This window comes from Nomascus leucogenys, chromosome 19 (genome assembly GCF_006542625.1).
Source record: "Nomascus leucogenys isolate Asia chromosome 19, Asia_NLE_v1, whole genome shotgun sequence".
NCBI classification, from domain to species: Eukaryota; Metazoa; Chordata; class Mammalia; order Primates; family Hylobatidae; genus Nomascus; species Nomascus leucogenys.
The window spans coordinates 32,727,110-32,745,475 of record NC_044399.1 but is presented as its reverse complement, the minus strand read 5'-3'; the positions used below and the strand labels follow the sequence as shown (position 1 = coordinate 32,745,475).

General features: G+C 46.9%; 1 pseudogene; it reads right to left on the bottom strand.

Annotated features, from left to right (window-relative positions):
- Nucleotides 1-16,949: 16,949 nt before the first annotated feature.
- LOC100596418 lies at nucleotides 16,950-17,946 on the bottom strand (annotated as a pseudogene).
- Nucleotides 17,947-18,366: the final 420 nt, after the last annotated feature.

Below are 18,366 nucleotides of genomic sequence, written 5' to 3'. Positions count from 1 at the left end.
GCCAATTCAGTACAGTTTAAGATAGGACTCAAGATGTGCTGTGGAAATCAGTACATTTTTCTCTCTCCCCTTCTCCCATCTCTCTCAGAATTCGCCGGTGGCCACACCCTTGGCACAGACACAGGCAGCTCAGTCTGCAGAACGTCAGCTGGCAGCGAGCAGCCCTTCCCTTCCTCCCTGGCTCTGTCTTCGCGCTCAGCACAAATCGTTTTTCCTTTTTGGGTGTTCAGAGCTCTGATAGCAGAGGGCTGGGTGGGAGTGTGGCAGAGCGGGCTGTCTGCAGGGAGGCAGAAAAGCGGTGTGTGGGAGAGCCAAGATGTGGGTGGAAGCATTGCTATGTGGGCCCTTTTAGAGGGAGAAAGAAAATTTAGCTCCTCTTTGGGGCTGCCTGGGGCAGAGCAGCTGAGATGTGCTTGTCCCCTTTTGCTCTCTGGGGGCTGGGATAACCCTATTGATATTTAGCCTTCTCCTGAGTGTCGGCAAGCCTTCTGAGAGACAGAGGCAATGAGAGAGGGAGAGACTATGGATTTTCAAAACTGGCCCAGTACATTCCCTTGATACCAAGCCACTGGGCAGAATCTTGGGGGTCAAGCTATTGCTGTTTCCTTGTTTTGGAGAACACAGAAAAAGATAATCTGCCACATACCTCATTCATTCATTCAGTACGTGGGTGATGCCAGACACTGGGGACACGAATAAGGCCCAGTGCTCCTCCTGGGGCTCACAGTATAAGGGGCATGGGCTTGTAAAGGGATATGTTACAAGTGGGCTGGGATGGTTGTGAGAGGAAGGGCTTGACAGGCTTGGAGGAGAACAGGTCACTCCGTCCATGGAAAGAAGGTGATGCTGGGGCTCTGGGAGTGATTTCTGTACAGTCTTGTACTTACAACTACCTCCAACATCAGTTCCTGAGAGGAGACTCTGTTTAACTCTTCATAAAGACAGCAGCAACAGCCACGGTAGAGAGTATGGAATTTGGAGAAGACAATCTGATTTCAGATCCTGGCTCACCACCTCATTCATTCATTCAGTAAATGCCTGGATCTGCTGTGAACAATTGACATCAGTTCTCTGAGCCTCAGTTTTGTCATCTATATAATTGGGATAGCCGTGACACTCACCTCACCATTCTGTTGGGAGGATTACATGAGCTCATTTATGTGATAATGCTTTGTAAACTGGAAAGTGCTGTGCAAATATGAGCTGCTAATTACCCTTCCATCTATCCACTGATTCAGTCAACAAATAACTACCAAGTGCCCTCTTCTAAAGGCCTGACAAGGCCCTTTTCGAGGCAGAAGTCTGTTTCTTGCATGTGCGCATGTGTATGTGTGTGTGTGTGGGGGGGTTGCTGTGTGTGACCGTAGCGTGCCTTCATTAAGCGGCAACCATCTGCTCTGTCTGAAGGGAAGTCCTAGCTTCCTCAGCTCCCAGCCCTCGTCCCCGGTGCAGGCGGGCAGGGACACGTTCTGCAGTCTCCCCGCTGAGGGATGCTGCTGCACACAGGAGGCCGGCAGGGCGTGTGAATCACCAGCCTTAGTCACCACTCTGCCTACAGGGCTTCTCTTCCCTACCAGATGATGAACCCAAAATAAAAATACGGCTGAAGAGCGAGTTAGCATTCCAGGCTGTCTCTGAGAGGCATCTGAGCCACCAGGAAAGGAGCTGAATGCATTATTTTGCACTTCTCCTAGCCCCCAAAACTCACATCAGGAGCATCCTGGGTAACCTCGAAGCTGAGGGGTAGCAGAGAGAGGGACGCCAGGCTTGGTGGTGAGGGTAGGAAACTGAGGGTGGCTTTCCTCACAGTCACCGTCTCAGCAGGTCCTGTCCGGCCACTTATCAGCTCTAATTTGTGCACAGTGCTTTGTGGCTTACAAAGTGCTTTGATACGCTTTGTCTCATTTGATGCTCATGAGAACTTTGTGAGGGGGTTACTGGAAGGCAGAATAGCCTGGAGGTCCGGTGTGTGGCTTCTGGAGCCGAACCTGCCTGACTTTGAATCTGTTTTTGTTGCCTACTGGTTGTGGGACTTTGAGCAAAATCCCTTAGCCTGTTTTTTTTGTTTTTTTTTTTGTCTTTTGTTTTTTGAGACAGAGTCTCGCCGTCTCCCAGGCTGGAGTGCAGTGGCGCGATCTCGGCTCACTGCAAGCTCCGCCCCCCGGGTTCACGCCATTCTCCTGCCTCAGCCTCCTGAGTAGCTGGGACTACAGGCGCCCGCCACCACGCCCGGCTAATTTTATTTTTGTATTTTTAGTAGACATGGGGTTTCACTGTGTTAGCCAGGATGGTCTTGATCTCCTGACCTCGTGATCCGCCCGCCTCAGCCTCCCAAAGTGCTGGGATTACAGGCGTGAGCCACTGCGCCTGGCTAGCCTGTTTTTAAAAAATTCATTAATAATAGTTTTTTTGTTTGTTTGTTTGTTTTTGAGACGGAGTCTCACTTTGTTCCCCAGGCTGGAGTGCAGTGGCGCGATCTCTGCTCACTGCAAGTCCTGCCTTCCGGGTTCACGCCATTCTCCTGCCTCAGCCTCCTGAGTAGCTGGGACTACAGGCGCCCACCACCACGCCCGGCTAATTTTTTGTATTTTTAGTATAGAGGGGGTTTCACTGTGTTAGCCAGGATGGTCTCGACCTCCTGACCTCGTGATCCGCCCACCTCAGCCTCCCAAAGTGCTGGGATTACAGGCGTGAGCCACCGAGCTGGCCTAATAATAGTGGTTTTTTGTTTTGTTTTTTTTTTTTTTTTTGAGACAGTCTTGCTCTTCACCAGGCTGGAGTGCAATGAGGCGATCTCGGCTCACTGCAAACCTCCGCCTCCTGGGGTTCAAGCGATTCTCCTGCCTCAGCCTCCCAAGTAGCTATGACTACAGGCGCACACCACCACACCCAGCTAATTCTTTTGTATTTTTAGTAGAGACAGGGGTTTCACCATATTGGAGAGGATGGTCTTGATCTCTTGACCTTGTGATCCACCCACCTCGGCCTCCCAAAGTGTTGGGATTACAGGCGTGAGCCACCCACCTGGCCAGTGATTATTTTTGTAGAGATGAAGTCTCACTACATTGTCCAGACTGGTCTTGAACTTTTGGCCTCAAACCATCCTGCTGCCTCAGCCTCCCAAGTAGCTGGGATTACAGGCACCTGCCACCTCGCCTGCCTAATTTTTGTATTTTTGATAGAGACAGAGTTTCACCATCTTCGCCAGGCTGGTCTCAAACTCCTGACCTCGTGATCTACCTGCCTTGGCCTCCCAAAGTGCTGGGATTACAGGCATGAGCCACTGTGCCCGGCCCAGTTTTCTCATTTTCAAAATGGAGGTACTGGCTGGGGACGGTGGCCCACGTCTGTAATCCCATTGGCCAGCGTTTGTTTCAGACCGGCATGTAACTCTTCTTTTTTTTGTTCCTTTCCAGGCTGAGGAAGTGCTGACCACTGCCCACCTGCGAGTGGCCGTCTGATCTTCTGCCTCACTCGCCCCACAGTCCCCTGCCTCCCCTCCCGGTTCACCCATTCTCTGCCTCAGCCTCCTGAGTAGCTGGGACTACAGGCGCCCACCACCACGCCCGGCTAATTTTTTGTATTTTTAGTAGAGACGGGGTTTCACCGTGTTAGCCAGGATGGTCTCGATCTCCTGACCTCGTGATCCACCCGCCTTGGCCTCCCAAAGTGCTGGGATTACAGGCGTAAGCCACCGCTCCCGGCCTTGTTTTTGTTTTTTGAGACAGAGTCTCACTGTATTGCCCAGGCTGGAATGCAATGGCACCGTGTTGGCTCACTGCAACCTCCGTCTCCTGGGTTCAAGCGATTCTCCTGCCTTAGCCTCCCGAGTAGCTGGGGTTACAGGCGCCCGCCACCACGCCTGGCTAATTTTATATTTTTAGTAGAGACAGGGTTTCACCATGTTGGCCAGGCTGGTCTCAAACTCCTGACCTCATGATCCACCCGCCTCGGCCTCCCGAAGTGCTGGGATTACAGGCGTGAGCCACCGTGCCTGGCCAATAGTACAGTTTTTATAAGGTTAATTTTTTTTAATCTGTTTATTGTCTGTCTCCCCAAATTAGAGCAAAAGCCATAATAAAGAGAGATCTTTGTTTTTTAGGACACTGCCCGACACAGGGAGGTTTGCAATAAATATTTGTGCAATGAATGAATAAGAGGCTTAGAACAATGCCAGGCACGTAGTGGACACTGTGCGTGCTAGCTATTATTATAGGATCTTCTCCATTTGGGCAATGTAGAAACTGAAGTTTAGAGCATTTAAGTGAATTGCCTGAAGTCACAAAGCTAAGATGTGGCAGATTTGGAGCTTTAAATAAAGCTGCTACTCTAAAATAAGGGCCCCTCCTCCCACACTGTGACTACCCCAGTTCCTCCTCTTCTTTCCTTTCTTTAATCTCTTTCCTTACCTTCCCCAGATACTCATTAAAATTGAGCGACAGAGTTAATCCACTTCCTTGTCTGCAGTATAGAAAGCTGTAGAACTGGCCTGGCACGGTGGCTCATGCCAGTAATCCCAGCACTTTGGGAGGCCGAGGCAGGTGGATCACGAGGTCAGGAGTTCCAGACCAACCTAGCCAAGATGGTGAAACCCTGTCTCTACTAAAAATGCAAAAATTAGCTGGGTGTGGTGGCGGGTGCCTGTAATCCCAGCTACTTGGGAGGCTGAGGCAGGACAATTGCTTGAACACAGGAGGCGGAGGTTGCAGTGAGCCGAGATTGTGCCACTGCACTCCAGCATGGGCGACAGAGCAAGACTCCATTTCAAAAAATAAATAAATAAATAAACAAAAGAAAGCTATAGAACTTTCAGCAAGTCACGTAACTTCTGTGCAGCACAATTTCTTCATCTGTAAAATGGACATCATAATATAACCCACCTCACAATTCCAGCTTTGTGAGTATTAAGTGACAGTTAATATATGTAGTGATGGACACATAGTAATAGCTCAATATACAAAAGCTATTTTTTTTTTTTTGAGACGGAGTCTCACTCTGTCGCCCAGGCTGGAGTGCAGTGGCGCGATCTCAGTCCACTGCAAGCTCCGCCTCCCAGGTTCACGCCATTCTCCTGCCTCAGCCTCCCGAGTAGCTGGGACTACAGGCACCCACACCACACCCGGCTAATTTTTTTTTTTTTTTTGTATTTTTTAGTGGAGAGGGGGTTTCACCATGTTAGCCAGGATGGTCTCGATCTCCTGACCTCGTGATCCGCCTGCCTAGGCCTCCCAAGGTGCTGGATTACAGGCATGAACCACCCTGCCTGGCCACAAAAGCTATTAATCATCATCTTTTGGGGACCGCTAGAACATATCCAAGATTTAGATTCATAGAATGTTAGAGTTGGAAGGGATCTTACAGAATTTGATCCAATTTTAAAATTGGATCACATATGAGAAATAAAAATTTTCACATATGAGAAAATAAAAACCCAGAATCATTTGACTTGCCCAAGAATACAATACTTGAGCTGGGCGCGGTGGCTCATGCTTGTAATCCCAGCACTTTGGGAGGCTGAGATGGGTGGATCACCTGAGGTCAGGAGTTTGAGACCAGCCTGGCCAACATAGTGAAACCGCATCTCTACTAAAAATACAAAAAATTAGCTGGGTGTGGTGGCGGGTGCCTGTAATCCCAGCTAGTAGAGAGGCTGAGGCAGGAGAATTGCTTGACCCAGGGAGGTGGAGGTTGCAGTGAGCCGAGATCGTGCCATTGCACTCCAGCCTGGGCAACAAGAGCAAAACTCCATCTCAAAAAAAAAAAAAAAAAGAGAGAAGATACGATACTTATTTTTAAAAATTTATCACCTAGGAGAAACTGGGTAAAGTGTTACAGGCACTCTGTCTACTATCTTTACAACTCTTTTGTAAACCTAAAATTATTTCAACATAAACATAACAACAATAGCTGTTGCAACTATTCCTAAAAAAAAAAAATCACGTAAATTATAGGGCAGAGAGAAGATGAGGGTGTGTGTGGGGTGGGGAGGTGTTTAGGAATATTTTTTTCTCCAATTACCTTGTTCCTTCCCAAAAGAGACATTGACCTATATTCTAGTACATTTTATCCTGTCTTCTGCTATAGCCAAGTACATTTTATCCTGTCTTCTGCTATAGCCAATCTGTTGAACTCATCCATTTATTTTTTTCTTTCTTTTATTTTCTATTTCTTTCTTTTTTTTTTTTTTTTGAGACAGAGTTTCGCTCTTTCTCTCAGGCTGGAGTGCAGTGGCGCAATCTCAGCTCACTGCAACCTCTGCCTCCTAGGTTCAAGTGATTCTCATGCCTCAGTAGCTGGGATCACAGGTGCCCGCCACCAAGCACAGCTAATTTTTATATTTTTAGTAGAGACGGGGTTTCACTATGTTGGCCAGGCTGGTCTTGAACTCCTGACCTCAGGTGATCAGCCCACCTCGGCCTCCCAAAGTGCTGGGATTACAGGCATGAGCCACGGTGCCCAGCTTTATCCATTGATTTCTTAATTTCAGATACCCTATTTTTCAGTGTCCATTTGTGGATTTTTTTGTTATCAAAAAACCATTTTTTTTTAGATTCTAATTCTCTGTTGAAATTCTCCATATCATGTGCACCTTTTCCTCTATTTTCTGAATACATTAATGATAATTATTTAGAAGTCCTTGTCTAACTCTGATGTCTATATCATCTGTGGATCCACATCTTATGTTTTCTATTTATCAGTCATATATTTTTGTCTTTTCACATCGCGATTTTTGACTGAATGCTGGTAAAATACACACAAAAGCACTAGTGAGGCTCCATAAAATGTTTATTTTCCACCAGAGACAGTTTACACAGTCCTCTGCAAGACAGAAAGTGTGGTTAATCCCCTTGATCCAATCAGGAACTCCAATGAGTCCAGGCTGTATTACATATTTAGTGAGCCTCAGTTCATCTCTGTTTGGTCCATTCCTAGGATGTGACCCTACTCAGCTTACAGTTGAGGGCATGGCTGACTGTGTCCTCAGCACCAAGAGAAGCATAAGAATTTCCACTCTGCTTTTCAGAGACTTGTCAGTTTCATTCTTTAGTTTTCCTCCCTGCATAGCTTCAGACTTCAGCAGATGTTATGAGAGGGAATCTGGCTACCTATTTAAGATCTCTTGATGGGTCTTGGTGGTTCATGCCTGTAATCCCAGCACTTTAGGAGGCTGAGGTGGGAGGATCACTTGAGTCCAGGAGTTCAAGACCAGCTGGGCAACATAGTGAGATTCTGTCTCTAAAAAATTGTATTTTTTTAATTAGCTGGGTGTGGTGGCACCAGCTGGTAGTCCCAGCACTTTCGAAGGCTGAGGTGAGAGGATCGCTTGAACCCAGGAGTTCGAGACCAGCCTGGGCAACAAAGCGAAACCCTGTCTCTACAAAAAGTAAAAATAATTAGCCAGGTATGGTGATGCATGCCTATGGTCCCAGCCACTCAAGAGGCTAAGGTGGGAGGATTGCTTGAGCCCAGGACTTCAAGGTTGCACTGAGCTGTGATCAAGCCACTGCACTTCAGCTGGGGTGAAAGAATGAGACCCTATCTCTTAGAGGAAAAAAAAAAAAAAAGGAGAGAGAAAGACAGAGTGAGAGAGACCCTTCAAGTATCCCATTTTGTGTTTCCAGTCCCCGTGTGAGTGTCAGAAGCTCTGCTGGCTTCTCTGCCTGGCAGCAATGCCTTCTGTGTAGGACAAACCCAGATTATCAATCTCGAGTCTTACCTGGAGTCAGAAAATGCTCCTGGGGAAAAGGAGCTGCAGATCTCCATTCATCTCGGAAAGGTGAACCCTTCCCTGTAATGTCAGTCTCTCTTATGAACTTCTGCAGCTCTCTGATGCTTTCATAAATATCATTTTTGCAGTTTACCTGGATTTTTTAGTTGTTCCTAGAGGAACTGTTGGCTTGCTGTGAACTATTTTGTCCTATTCAGAAAGACTGCCAAGATATATTCTGATGGATTGAATATATTATCATAGGTTTTGTTGGAACAAAATCTATTGAGAAATCATTTTTTTCCTTTATCTCTTCCTCTTCCCCCTACCCCCAGCCCTCTAGATGTGGGTATAGAGAAAGAAGCACCTTGGGTCAATTCCAGATCTCCTGCTCATCTAGTGTATGGCATTAGAGCATTTATTTAAACTCTGCCTCTCAGTTTGATCTGAAAATGAAGATCCTGTGAAAATTAAGTGAGGTAACACTGTATGGCACCCGCACGAAGGCTGGCACATGGATTTTAATGCCTTTCACTGCTTTCTTCTCTCTCCTCTCCCCACAGCTGATTTGAGCAAGCTTCCTCTTAGTGGCTGGGGGAGTTTTCCCACAAAGGGATCAAAGCTTAGTGATTTAGGGCCGGACGCGGTGGCTCATGGCTGTAATCCCAGCACTTTGGGAAGCTGAGGCGGGAGGATCACCTGAGGTCAGGAGTTTGAGACCAGCCTGGCCAACATGGCGAAACCCCTTCTCTACTAAAAATACAAAAATTAGCCGGGCATGGTGGCGGGCACCTGTAATCCCAGCTACTGGGGAGGCTGAAGCAGGAGAATCGCTTGAGCCTGGGAGGCAGAGGTTGCAGTGAGCCCAGATGGTGCCACTGCACTCCAGCCTGGGGGACAAAGAGAAACGCTCTCTCAAAACAAACAAACAAACAAACAAACAAAAACAACTTAGTGGTTTTAGTGGTTTTGTTTGTTTCATTTCGTTTTTGAGCCGGAGTCTCACTCTGCTCGATCTCGGCTCACTGCAACCTCCACTTCCTGGGTTCAAGCGATTCTCCTGCCTCAACCTCCCAAATAGTTGGGACTATAGGTGTGTGCCATCACGCCTGGCTAATTTTTTTTTAATTTTTAGTAGAGACGGGGTTTCACCATATTGGCCAGGCTGGTCTCGAACTCCGCCTTGGCCTCCCAAAGTGCTGGGATTATAGGCGTGAGCCACCGCGCCTGGCCAGCTTAGTGGTTTAAAGGTAGTTTCTCTACTGATGACTAGAAAGGTGGTCAATGCGTCCAGTCTTAGGGGTAAAAGGAGATAAAGCAGGGTCTTTACTCACAGCATGCGGCCCTTGGAAATGACAACTTCAGGATATGGAGAGGCTAAGAGTAATTTAGAAGAGATAATGGAGCTTCCCAGGGCCAGGCGGGGTCCACGCTCATAGCTATCTGGAGGTGGAGGACACTCATGGGACAGAGCTACTCAAATCTGTCACTCTTCAGTCGCTTTCCTCAGCCCCCTAGACAAGGCACTTAGACGCACGGTTTCATTTAAATTCTAAGCAGAAGCAGTGGTGTGCTGGACTTAGCTCAAACCATCTTGGATATTGCGAGCTGAATGTTGAATTTTCAGGAATTTTATGAGCTGGTTGACTTCATGTTGGTAACTTAAAATCTGCGATGGTGAGCTGGGTGCTGTGGTACGCACCTGTAATCCCAGCTACTCAGGAGGCTGAGGTGGGAGGATCACTTGAGCCCAGGAGTTCAAGACTAGCCTGGGCAACATGGTGAGATCCCCATCTCAAAAAAAAAAAATGCTGCCAGGGTGGGAATATTTGTATGATGGAAACCAGTGAATACTACAAAGAAAGGATTTGCGTTTCTTCTGGAGGGCCAGTTGTTAAACATTTGCTAGCATACCACTGAACATAAGTGTTTTTACCAATTTACGGTTGAGTAAACTGAGGCTTTGAGACCCAAGTTCTCTCAGAGCATAAGTAAGTGGCACAGCCAGTATCAAAATCTGGCTCTATTTTTCATTTATTTATTATTTCCTTATTTCTTTCTTCTTTATTTTTTGAGATGGAGTCTCTCTGTCTCCCAGGCTAGAGTGCAGTGGCGCGATCTTGGCTCACCGCAACCTCCACCTCCTGGGTTCAAGTGATTCTCCTGCCTCAGCCTCCCAAGTAGCTGGGACTATAGGCGCCCGCCACCATATCTAACTAATTTTTTGTATTTTTAGTAGAGACAGGGTTTCGCCATGTTGGCCAGGCTGGTCTCGACCTCCTGACCTCAGGTGATCCGCCCACCTCGGCCTCCCAAAGTGCTGGGATTACAGGCGTGAGCCACCACGCCCGGCCCATTATTTTTGTTCTCAGGATGGTCATATATAACCCCAGTATAGGAAGAAATAAAAATGCTGTACTCCCCTTCCCACCCCCACTCCCTGCCCCGGTGTGAGTATCCAAAGAACATCAGAATCTCACTTCTGCTCACTGTGATCCTCACCGTGACCCCTGGCCCAAGTGGTCTTCCCTGAATCATCCCCATTCTACAGACTGGGAGTAAGCCCTATAAGGTTCAGTGACTCCCAGCCCCGGGCTCACACATTAGTGCCAGGACTCATTAGAGGCCTCTCCACCTGAATCCAGAAACCCTTGGCCATGCTCCAGCTAGCTGCCTGATAAAGGAGCAGAATTCTCAATTCAGGTTCGGGTTCAGCAACCATGCACATTTCCTTTCCTTTTCCCTTCAGGTGACAGGAAGCCATTGCTGGTCCTCAGGCAGGCTCTGTTCATTGCTGCCACAGCCTAAACTGCAACCACGGCATATCTGGGTGCAGCTGGGAAGCGACTCATTGAGGAGAGTGTGGCACAGATGCTGCTGAGAGGCTAGGAATGTAGAGTAAGGTATCAGCAGGCGCCTGGGCAACACAGGGGAACCCCGTCTCTGCAAAAAATAAAAATGCAAAAATTAGTCGCGTGTGGTGGTGCATGCCTGTAGTCCCAACTACTCAGAAGGCTGAGGCAGGAAGATTGCTTGAGCTACGAAGGTTAAGGCTGCAGTGAGTTGCGTTTGAGCCACTGCACTTCAGCCTGGGCAACATAGCAAGGCCACGGGTATGAATTCTGACTCCCCACCTTAGCTGGGGGAACTTGGACTAATCACTGTGAGCCTTAGTTGTATAATTTATCAAATGGGGATATTAATCTCATCAGGCTCACGCCTATGATCTCATCACCTTGGCTAGAGGATTGCTTGAGTCCAGGAGTTTGAGACCCTCCCTGGCAAAATAGTGAGACCCTGTCTCTACAAAAAATAAAAAACTAGCCAGGGTGTGGTGGTGTGTGCCTGTATTCTTAGCTACTTGGGAGGCTGAGGATGGGAGGAACACTTGAGCCCAGGAGGTTGAGGCTGCAGTGAGCCATGATTGCACCACTGCATTCCAGCCTGGGTGACAGAGATCCTGTCTCAAAAAAAAAAAAAAAAAGAAAGAAAGTGAAAAAGAGAAAACCTGAAGATTAACTGAGCCAAAATGCAGCACCAGGGCTGGTGGACAATCAGTGCCCAATAATTAGTAGATTGGGGGCACACCAAAGGGATGTTTTAGACAAATGTTAGATCAATATTTGGCTGAGGCTAAAGAAAAATATCATTACCACATAATAAAATTCTCAGCTGGGCGCAGTGGCTAATGCCTGTAATCCCAGCACTTTGGCCGAGGTGGGCAGATCACTTGAGGTCAGGAGATCGAGACCAGCCTGGTCAACATAGTGAAACCCCACTTCTACTAATAATACAAAAATTAGCCGGGTGCGATGGCGCACGCCTATAATCCCAGCTACTGAGGCATGAGAATCACTTGAACCCGGGATGTGGAGGTTGCAGTGAGCCAAGATTTCACCACTGCACTCTGGCGGCAGAATGAAACTGTGTCTCGAAAAAATAAAATAAAATAAAATTCTCAGGGTCAAGAATAAATCTTATATTTTATTAAAGACTTAGTTACTGCTGCAAGTTTATTATTTAAAAAATTTAGTAGCCATATTTCTAAAGCTTGTCCTAATGCAGAAATAATACTTTCTCAGCACATTCAGCACCTGAATTGTTCCTTCGGTCACTACTTGGCACATTTAGGTTATAAGTAGAAGTTCACTTTCTATTATTATTATTATTATTATCATCATTATTTTATTAGTTTTTGAGATGGAGCCTCACTCTTGTCACCCAAGCTGGAGTGCAGTGGCATGATCTCAGCTCACTGCAATCTTCACCTTCTGGGTTCAAGCGATTCTCCTGCCTCAGCCTCTGCGCCTGGCTAATTTTTGTACTTTTTGTAGAGACGGGGCTTCGCCATGTTGGCCAGGCTGTTCTTGAACTCCTGACCTCAAGTGATCTGCCTGCCTTGGCCTCCTAAAGTGCTGGGATTACAGGCATGAGCCACCGTGCTCGGCTGATAAGTAGACGTTCACTTTCTTTTTTTTTTTTTCTTTTTTCTTTTTTTTTTTTTTTTTGAGGCAGAGTCTCGCTGTGTCACCCAGGTTGGAGTGCAGTGGTGCGATCTCGGCTCACTGCAAGCTTCGCCTCCCGGGTTCACGCCATTCTCCTGCCTCAGCCTCTCCAAGTAGCTGGGACTACAGGCGCCTGCCACCACGCCCGGCTAATTTTTTGTATTTTTAGTAGAGACGAGGTTTCACCGTGGTCTCGATCTCCTGACCTCGTGATCCGCCCGCCTTGGCCTCCCAAAGTGCTGGGATGACAAGCGTGAGCCACCGCGCCCGGCAGTAAACGTTCACTTTCATCTGGGGTTATGGAGGGTCAAAACGTTTTTTGGATACCTCACTTATCTGACATTTTCTTCTTTCTTTTCTTTTCTTGTTTTTTTTAGATGGAGTCTCGCTGTCACCCAGGCTGGAGTGCAGTGGAGCAATCTCAGCTCACTGCAAGCTCTGCCTTCCGGGTTCACGCCATTCTCCTGCCTCAGCCTCCCGAGTAGCTGGGACTACAGGCGCCTGCCACCACGCCGGCTAATTTTTTGTGTTTTTAGTAGAGATGGGGTTTCACCGTGTTAGCCAGGATGGTCTCGATCTGACCTCGTTATCTGCCCGCCTCAGCCTCCCAAAGTGCTGGGATTACAGGCAGGAGCCACTGCGCCCGGCCTCTTTATTTTCTTTATTGTGATTGGATTGAATGAAACCCGTCATGAATGTTGTGTATGTTTTTTCTCTTCCTGAAATTTTGAAGTGACAATGTTGACATTTGCTTTTAGTGCAACTTCACAAGATATGGAAATTCTCTGATAGTCTTTTTGGAAAGAGTCATGGACTAAATAACTAAGGATTACAACACTCGAAGTTTATTTTGCTTAAGGTTATAAATGCTAGTTCACCGAACAATTCTACTAAGACTAGAATTATGATATGGTAACTATTATTTTGTCTTATATTATCATTTAAATTTTCATAAATGTTTCATGGCCTAAAAAGGCTGTAATATTTTCCCTAAGGTTTCTAGCTCAGAGTCATTCAGTGTGGGTCCTCAGACCAGCAGCATTACCAAAACACTGGAGTTTGTTAGAAAGACAAATTCTTGGGCCAGTCCAGAGACCCATTGAATGAGAACATTTGGATGACAGGTTCCTGGAATCTGTATTTTAATCAGCTCTCCAATGATTTTCAGTGTCCCTAAGTTTGAGAAGCACTGATCTAGCCAACACACACTCCTGATCATTGCATAGTTGTCCATCTACTTTTTATATCACCATTTGAAAGTTCCAAACTGTTTTGGTACATACATCATCATTAAATATTACAGCATTTTAAATCTTGAGACAAACATTTCAACACATAGAGAACACAAGGAGATTTTTCACTTTTTTTTTTTTTTTTTTTGAGATGGAGCCTTGCTCTGTCACCCAGGCTGGAGTGCAATGGCGCAAACTCGGCTCACTGCAAACTCTGCCTCCCAGGTTCAAGCAATTTTCCTGCCTCAGCCTCCCTAGTAGCTGGGATTACAGGAGTGTGCCACCAAGCCCAGCTAATTTTTGTATTTTTAGTACAGGCAGGGTTTCACCATGTTGGCCAGGCTGGTCTCGAACTCCTGACCTCAGGTGATCCACCCACCTCAGCCTCCCAAAGTGCTGGGATTACAGGCATGAGCCACCGTGCTCAGCCGGATTAACGACATTCTTATGCTTGCAAAACATGGTGGCCACATATACAGCCACACAATTGCTCATCGTGTACAATTGCTGAAATGCCACTGAAATAGATATTTTGCAATTTAATCTTCCAAAGGCCAGGGATGAAGCTGCAGCAGAATAGCAAATTTGGTCATATATTCAGATCTAAGCTGAACTTTGAGGCATTCTTAGTAGTTATCATTAGGTAAAGTGACATTATGGCCAGGCACGGTGGCTCACGCCTGTAATCTCAGCACTTTGGGAGGCCGAGGCAGGTGGATCACTTGAGGCCAGGAGTTCGAGACTAGCCTGGCCAACACAGTGAAACCCCGTCTCTACTAAAAATACAAAAATTAGCCGGGTGTGGTGACACATGTATGCAGTCCCAGCTACTTGGGAGGCTGAGGTAGGAGGATTGCTTAAACCTGGAAACGGAGGTTGCAGTGAGCTAAGATCGTACCACTGCACTTCAGCCTGGGCAACAGAGTGAGACTCTGTCTCAAAAATAAATAAATAAATAAATAAAGTGACATTCTGTTCTCTAGGCCTCAGTCTCCACTGTACATGCCTCAGTCCCAGGAAAGCAGGGAGCTTGGGTTCTACAAAATTCTGACACTCTCATCCATTTAAGTGCCCAAGCCAGAAACCTCTCATTTAGGATGAAATCCTATCAATTCCATGTCTTAACTTTCTGCTGTGTCTACCTTTATCCCTGATCTGAGCCACTATTTCTTATAGCTTTCACTCTTACCATCCTATAATTTATTTCTCCACGTAGCAACAGTGACTAAATATATATAAACCAGATCCTGGTATTCCCTCTGCTGAAACCTCTCTATTGGCTTCCCATCACTTTGAGTATGAACTTCAACCTTCTTACTCTGGCCTAGGGGTTCTCCTGGCTCCTGCCTACCTTGCCAACCTTATTTAGAATTGCCCTGTCTGCCGGGCGCAGTGACTCATGCCTGTAATCCCAGCACTTTGGGACACCGAGGCAGACAGATCGCTTGAGCCCAGGAGTTCCAGACCAACCTGGGCAACATGGTGAAAACTCATCTCTACAAAAAATACAAAGAACTAGCCAGGCATGATGGCATGCACCTGTAGTCCCAGCTACTTGGGAGGCTGAGGTGGGAGGATCACTTGAGCCCAAGAAGTCAAGGCTGCAGTGAGCCGTGATGGCGCCACTGCACTCTAGCCTAGACAACAGAGTGGCACCTTGTTGCTAAAAAAACCCCCAAAACAGAAAAAACTCCTTCCTCCCAAATTGCAGTCGCCTAGCCAAACAGGACTCGTTTCTGCACCCTGAACACCCTCAGTACATTCCTGCTCTGTGACTTTGTGCATGTTCTTCTGTCTACCTGAATGCTTCCCACTGTTGCACCTTTGCTGGCTCCTTTTCATCCTTCAACTGTATTAAATGTCACTTTTTACAGAGGCTCTTTCTTTTCTTTCTTTCTTTGTTTCTTTCTTTCTTTCTTTTTCTTTCTTTCTTTCTCTTTTCCTTCCTTCCCTCCTTCATTCCTTCCTTCCTTCCTCCCTTCCTTCCCTCCCTCCCTCACCCCTCCCTCCCTCCCTTTCTTTCTTTCTTCTTTCTTTTCTCTCTTTCTCTTCTTTCTTTCTTTCCTTCTCTCTCTCTCTCTTTCTTTCCCTTCCTTCCTTCCCTCCTCTCTTTCTTTCTTTCTCCTTCCTTCCTTCCTTCTGTTTTTTTTTTTTTTTTGAGACAGAGTCTGACTCTGATGCCCAGGCTGGAGTGCAGTGGTGCAATCATGGCTCACTTCAGCCTCTACCTTCCGGGGTCAAGCAGTCCTCCCACTTCAGCCAAGCTGGGACCACAGGCATGCACCACCATGCATAGCTAATTTTTTATTTACATTTTTGTAGGGACAGCATCTCACTCTATGTTGCCTAGGCTGGTCCCTAACTCCTGGCCTCAGGTGATCCTCCCACCTCAGCCTCCCAAAGTGCTGGGATTACAGGTGTGAGCCACTACCAATTACAGGTGTGAGCCCAGCCAATGACACTTAATAAATGTGTATTTACATATTGATGGGCTTATTTGTTTAATGTCTTTCTACTAGGCAATAGGTGCCATGAGAAAAGGAACCACTCTGTTTTGTTCCTCACTGTATCCAGTGCCAGCACATAGTAGAAGTTCAATGAACACTTTTTGAATGTTAGGCAAGCCCCTGTCTTGAGCCTGAGCCCTGGGCACACTGTGGGCGGTACCAGGCTCTCTGTGGGATGGATTCCAGCAGGTCATTTTTGGCTGTTGGAGCAACATTCAAATTTATTTCAGCTCAAATATTGCCTCCTTCAGGAGGCCTTCCCTGATCTCCCCATCTACTCATCCCCTACCCCCATTATTCTTTGCCATATTACCCCATTTCTTGAAAGCCCTTACCTCAATCTGAAATGATCCTGTTTATTTGCTTACCTACTTGTTATCTTTCTCTCCTGCTGGAGGGAAAGACTTGACTCAATTTCATACCCCAAGCACCTAAAATATACTAAGGCCAGGCATGGTAGCTCATGCTGTAATCCCAGTACTTTGGGAGGCCAAGGCAGAAGGATCACTTGAGCCCAGGAGCTTGAGATCAGCCTGGGCAATATAGTGAGATCCTGTCTCAAAACAAAACAAATATAGTAGGTGCACATAAATATCTGTTTGTTTCTGCATTGTCTGACCTCCCTAGGTTATTTTTCTAGATATATAGCCCCAGGACAAACTGCTTTTATTATAATAAAAAGCAATGAAGCTGTCCCATTTTAGTAAAATAAGAATACAAAATTGCACATATAACACACTGTCAACCATGTAACAAATGCATAGAAAAAACAAGGAGATATGCTAAATCGTTTTTTGTTTTTGTTTATTTGGCTGAGCACAGGGGACTTTATTGATGGTACACGACAAGGTAAGGCTCCCCGTGACCCTCCTTCTTCAGAGGGTCTGCATGGAAATTGTGAGGATGGGAAATTCTCAGAGTGTGGCAGGGACTCCCCAGCAGCTAAGGGCCTCTCTCTTCCTCTTGTCCTCTCACTGGGGCTGGTGGTCCAGGGGTCTTACTCCTTGGAGGCCATATGGGCCATGAGGTTCACCACCTTGTTGCTGTAGCCAAATTCATTGTCATACCAGGAAATTAGCTTGACAAAGTGGTCATTGAGGGCAATGCCGGCCCCAGCATTGAAGGTGGAAGAGTGGGTGTCACTGTTAAAGTCAGAGGAGACAACCTGGTGCTCAGTGTAGCCCAGGATGACCTTGAGGGGGCCCTCTGATGTCTGTTTCACCACCTTCTTGAATGTCATCATATTTGACAGGTTTCTCCAGATGGCAGGTCAGGTCCACAACCAACACGTTGGTGGTGGGGACATGGAAGGCCATGCCAGTAAGCTCCTGGTTCAGCTCAGGGATGACCTTGCCCACAGACTTGGCAGCACCAGTAGATGCAGAGATGATGTTCTGGAGAGCCCCTCGGCCATCATGCCACAGTTTCCCAGAGGGGCCATCCACAGTCTTCTGGGTGGCAGTGATGGCATGGACTGTGGTCATGAGTCCTTCCATGATGCCGAAGTTGTCATGGATGACCTTGGCCAGGGGCACTAGGCAGTTGGTGGTACAGGAGGCATTGCTGATGATCTTGAGGCTGTTGTTATAATTCTCATGGTTCATGTCCATCACAAACATGGGGGCATCAGCAGAGGGGGCAGAAATGATGACCCTTTTGGCTCCCTGCTGCAAGTGAGCCCCAGCCTTCTCCATGGTCATGAAGATGTTGGTGGACTCCACAACACGCTCAGTGCCAGCATCACCCCATTTGATTTTGGTGGGATCTCACTCCTGGAAGATGGTGATGGGATTTCCATTGGTGACAAACTTCCCGTTCTCAGCTTTGATGGTGCCATGGAATTTGCCATGGGTGGAATCATACTGGAACATGTAGACCATGTAGTTGAGGTCAATGAAGGGATCATTGATGGAAACAATATCCACTTTACAGGAGTTGAAAGCAGCCCTGGTGACCAGGTGCCCAATACAGCCAAATCCATTTACTCCGGCCTTCACCTTCACCGTGGTGCACCAGCTGCATGATAAGATGCGGTTGTCTGTCGAACAGAAGTAGCAGAGAGCCTAAACTGTTAATAGTGGTTTTCTCTAGAAGGTAAGTTATGGGTGATTGCTGTCCTCCCCTTTATTTCAAAAAAAAATGCTTTTCTGTATTTTCATTGTTGTTGTTGAGACAGAGTTTCACTCCCTCATCCAGACTGAAGTGCAGTGGCATGATCTTGGCTCACTGCAACCTCCACCTCCAAGGTTCAAGCAATTATTGTGCCTCAGCCTCCCAAGTAGCTGGAATTACAGGCATGCACCACCATGGCCAGCTAATTTTTGTATTTTTAGTAGAGATAGGGTTTCACCATATTGACCAGGTTAGTCTCAAGCTCCTGACTTAAAGTGATCTGCAAGCCTCAGCCTCCCAAA